The sequence below is a fragment of the Carassius auratus genome, chromosome 50, assembly GCF_003368295.1.
Source record: "Carassius auratus strain Wakin chromosome 50, ASM336829v1, whole genome shotgun sequence".
In the NCBI taxonomy this organism is placed as follows: Eukaryota; Metazoa; Chordata; class Actinopteri; order Cypriniformes; family Cyprinidae; genus Carassius; species Carassius auratus.
Genome location: NC_039292.1, coordinates 14690539 through 14695801, shown reverse-complemented (window position 1 = coordinate 14695801; position 5263 = coordinate 14690539). Strand labels below are relative to the sequence as shown.

General features: G+C 34.5%; 1 long non-coding RNA gene across 1 annotated transcript; it reads left to right on the top strand.

Moving 5' to 3' along the window:
- The first annotated feature begins 2436 nt into the window (after positions 1-2436).
- LOC113066488 (uncharacterized) lies at positions 2437-3857 on the top strand. Its single transcript, XR_003279180.1, has 3 exons — positions 2437-2606; positions 3580-3631; positions 3719-3857. It is a non-coding gene; the product is annotated as an uncharacterized LOC113066488 (long non-coding RNA).
- Positions 3858-5263: the final 1406 nt, after the last annotated feature.

Genomic DNA, 5263 nt, shown 5'->3' with positions numbered 1-5263 from the left:
AGCTCGTTCAAGTGTTTTTGCAATGAAATGAGGAATGGGAAACTGATCTGTTCTCTAAAATAGATGGGTTAAGGGTGGGTTTCTTAAGTAGTGGCATTATAAGAGCCTGTCTAAATATTGAGGGTAAAACACCAGTGTGGAGGAATGTGTTAATGATGTGAGTGAGTGCAGGTACAACTGCAGGGGAAATGGCTTGAAGGAGATGAGATGGAATAGGATCAAGCAGACAAGTAGTAGGATGATTAGAAAGGATGAGTTTGGAGACTTCTGTTTCAGAGAGTGAAGAGAAGGATGTGAATGAGTGTATGTTTGCCGGTGAGATATGCTTGACGGATTGTGCTGTGGAAAATTGTGCACTGATGTTTTTAATTTTATCCATGAAAACAAGGCAAAGTCGTCAGCTCTTAGAGTTGATTCAGCAAGGGGAGGAGGAGGACCAAGGAGCGAGGAAAATGTTCAAAAAGAATGCAAGGGTTAGACTAATTGTTAATTTTGTTATGGTAATATGTCCTTTTAGCAGTGGAGACATTAGCAGAGAAGGAAGAGAGCTGATACACATTAAGGTCAGTAGTATTTCTGGATTTGCGCCACACCCTTTCAGTAGGTCTAAGCTTAGAACATCAGATAACCAAGGGGCAGAAGGGGTGTTACAGGCTGGCCTGGAAGACAAGGGGCGAACAGTGTTGAATCAAGATGTAAGAGTGGAGCAGAAAGTATCAGTAGCCCTGTTACAGTTTAGGGGAAGGAAGTGAAGATGAAACCATTGCAGATAGCTGTGAGGGTGAGAGTGAGCGTAGGTTATGTCGAAAGATGACATGTGGAGGGGTAAGTGATGTGTCAGGGACCATGTTGAGGTTAAGAGTGAGGAGGAAGGGATCCGACGTGTGCAGTGGAGTAACCAGTGCATGGTCAGTAGTGTCGTGTATAAATAAGGTCCAGTTGGTTGCCTGATTTGTGAGTAGCAGTAGTTGACACTCGGTTGAGATCAAAAGAGGCAAGCAGAGTCTAGAAGTCTGCAGATAGAGGTTTATCTAAGTGGAAGTTGAAATCTCCAAGCATAACTAGGGGAGTACCATCCTCAGGAAAGGTTGAGAGCAGCACATCTAATTCATCCAAGAAGTTACCCAGTGGTCCTGGGGGTCGATAGACAACTACAAAATGTATTTTAAGAGGGAAGGTAACAGTAACTGGATGAAATTCAAAGGAGCTGTTGATACCCAAAGATGGTAAAGGATTAAATTTCCAATGATTAGAGATGAGCAGACCAGTACCTCCGCCTCTTCCAATCAAACGGGGAGAGTGGGAAAATGAGAAATTATTTGAGAGTGCTGCAGGTGTAGCAGTGTCCTCTGGTTTGATCCAGGTCTCTGTCAGGGCCATGAGATTTAGCTTTGACTAATAATCAAAGTATTATTATATATTATTAATATAGAAGTATTATTACTTATTATGTTATTATTATCAGCTCACAAAATTCACCAGATTGGTTGAGCCAGGATCCGCGAGTAAGGCGGCTAAAACTTTTGCTTGTTTTTGTCACTGCACATTAGCTGAGCTAGAAAAAATATATTTTAACACACACCCACAAAAAATAAATAAAATAAAATAACTTCACCTTTAAGTGTATGGCAGCAAGAAGCATGTTATCAGTGCAATCACCTCAAAGGACACTGAATACAAATATTTGCATATTCCTATGTGGATCGTGTAAATGAATAAAGCAGCAATCAGCAAATCCTTTTGTATGCTAATATTGACTGACTTTCTCTATTTTTGTGGAGTTGGGCAAACATGAAAAATAGCGAGAGGAATTCCAGACCTGCAGATTAACAGCCCGTTTGTTTCTTGCATTATTCAATTACCCACACTTTAGTTTAATTAGGTTTTCATAATTGAAATCACATTTTTGGACGCTCTTGAGCAAAGCAAATTATGCTAATGTCTTGAATGTGGATCATGGCCCAGAATTTATTAGGAAGCCATATTGCGTGTGTGTCTGCGTTTGTCAAAGAGAGATCACACTGATGCTAGATGCTGTGTGTGTGTGTGTGTGTGTGTGTGTGTGTGTGTGGCTACTTAATCATATTTTGAGGACAACTTTGTACCCAAAAGTGAGCTAACCCTGACAAAATCACCAAAACCTCCCTTTCGGGACGTCCTCATTTGTAAAACTGGTTTAAAAATGAAGAAGTTTTTTTTTTTGAGATTGTAAAAATGCAGTAAGTTTTCTGTAAGCTGTAAGTAGATTTAGGTGTAGGGCGACACAATATACAGTCTGTACAGTATAGAAAACCATTAGGCTTATGGAATGTCCTCATTTAGATAGCTAAGTAAACGTGTGTGTGTGTGTGTGTGTGTGTGTGTGTGTGTGTGTGTGTGTGTGTGTGTGTGTGTGTGTGTGTGTGCGTGTGCGTGTGTGTGTGTGTGTGTGTGAAAGGCACCATCTGCTTGCTGTGACAGTAATGAAGTGAGGGAGATTGCAGGACAATGGCTCAGTCTCTGTGAGTGAAGCGGTGGGCGGCTCAGCCCTATTTCTCCTGCTCTGCTCGGGATGGGATGGCTTTACTCTCTATGTGCTGGAATCTCTTAAACACATCCAGCTACAGGTAATACAACACACACACACACACACACACACATGCTGTGTATGGGGATGTACCATTGACTTCTATTGTTTTATATAAATTAGCTATAATTGCTTCTAAAATCATTTATTTTGTTTATTTATTTAGATATTACCAAAACCTTCCTTACTGCTAAAATAATAATAAAAGTGTGTTTACTTCACACTTTACAATGATTTAAATCATTACGTTATTATTAATTTAAATATAAAAAATAATTAATTAAATAAAATGTAATTAATTAAGTGTAATGTCATCTAAATGTAATAATGTATTGGAAAACTACAAATAAAATATTTTATAATATAACATAAAGAAAGAGATAAAGCCACTCATGTGATTCTATAATTATTTAAGAACTACTAATTCATTTGTTTTGTTTTAATTCCTATATTCATGTCCAAAACCTCAAAAATCACTAAATCTCTAAAAGGGCTTTTCTTTGTGAATAATATTTAAAAAATGTACTTTACAAATTCTGCAGACAAAAAAAAAAGAAAATATAGATCATATATAATATAATATAATATAATATAATATAATATAATATAATATAATATAATATAATATAATATAATATAATATAATATAATATAATATAATCATTAAGGTATACATTGTCTCTCAGTAAAAAATTAGATCATACAAAATTCTTAATATTTAATACATATCTGGATTAATAAAATTGTTAATAAAATTGTCAATGAAAAGCCTTTACTTTATGAACCAAGCTTAAATTGATTTCAATAAAAAACTGAAAAAAAAAAAAAAAAAAAATTATTAATTAATTGAAAAAAATATCATAATAAAAGATAAATGTAAAAAGGAAAGCATCTATAAATATAAAGGTCATTAAAACTGCATATGCCATTAAATTCTCTTAAATAAATGTAAATGTAAATGTAAATGTTCCCTCCTATCATATATGGGATCTTTTGAAACTTTTTATCCACAGGGTGAAAATCGTGATGCTGCTCATTTAGGAAAATGACCACACAAGCCACACGGTTAGTGGATTCATTCCTTGATGCTTCTAAAAGAAAGACCAGGTCATGTAATGTAATGTCAACTGCACTTTTGCTTTTCTCATTCAGAACTCATTCAGGGAGTGAAGCACGATGTGAACTGACTGTCAAAATCCAGCAAACCGAATGCTCAGGATATCATTTCTGACAAGAGAGGTGCTGAGTGACACCTGGGGTGTTACTGTAACAACCTGGCCTGAAGCAAAACAAACAGGTACACTGGTTCTTTATTGCCAATATAATAACAGCCTATAAGAGTCAAAGCAATGGCTGTCTGTGCCAAATCCACAGTAAAGAGAAATTTACATAAAGATCCCAACTGCTTCATGTGTAATGCGATTCTGTTAGTTCACAAGAAAGGGGAACAATCACTTCTGGCAGAAGTTGACAGCACGAGCAGTTTGCATCAGTCAGCAGTTCAGGTAAATGAAGAAGACAATTGCAAATATTATTCATAAATATGCAAAGTACCTTTGAGTGACAGTTATTTTTATATGTAGAGGGCTGTTTATAAGTTTTTGAGGGTTTATTTATTTATTTATTTATTTATACATACATTACATAGTTTAAAAGTAACACATTTTATAAATTTTTTAAAAGTTTGGGCTCAGTAAGACCTTTAATACATCATAAATTAATAATTTGATTAGGCAAGAATGCATTAAATTGATCAAAAGTGACAGTAAAGGTATTTATAATTTTACAAAAGTTTACTATTTCAAATAAATGCTTTTGTATTTATCAAAGAATCCTGAAAAAAATATTACAATTAAGTGTTAAATTATTAGCAATATTAATAAAACATTACTTTGTTGTTTAATGTTATTATTATTGTGAATAAATATTAAGCCTATGATATTAAGCATTATTCCACAAAAATTTAAAGCAAAAGAATAATATGATTATTATGACATTATGACATGATTTAGCACACATTGCTAACATTTTGCTGGCATATTTAGCATGTTGTCAACATGTTTCTAGAAAAATTAGCATGTTGCTAGCATGTTTCAGCATGATTAACATGTTGTTAGCATTATTAACACATTGTTAACATGTTTTAGTATGTTGTTGATATATTTAGCATATTGTTTGCATGTTGCTACCATGTTTCTAGAGTAATTAACATCTTGCTATCATGTTTTTAGCCTTTTTAACATGTTAACATAATTATCACTTTGCTAAAATGTTTCAGTGTGCTTTTTAACATTATTAACATTTTGTTAAAATGATAAGCACATTGATAACGTTGTTGTGTTGTTGTTGACATATTTAACATTTGTTATCATGTTTGTTAACATGTTTCAAGAATAATTAGCATGTTGCTAGCATGTTTTAGCATGATTAACATGATGTTAACACAATTAACACAATTAACACATTGCTAACATATTTTAATATGTTTAATATGATGTAAGAGTGGAGCAGAAAGTATCTGTAGCCCTGTTACAGTTTAGGGGAAGGAAGTGAAGATGAAACCATTGCTGTGAGGGTGAGAGTGAGCGTAGGTTATGTCGAAAGATGACATGTGGAGGGGTAAGTGATGTGTCAGGGACCATGTTGAGGTTAAGAGTGAGGAGGAAGTGATACGACGTGTGCAGTGGAGTAACCAGT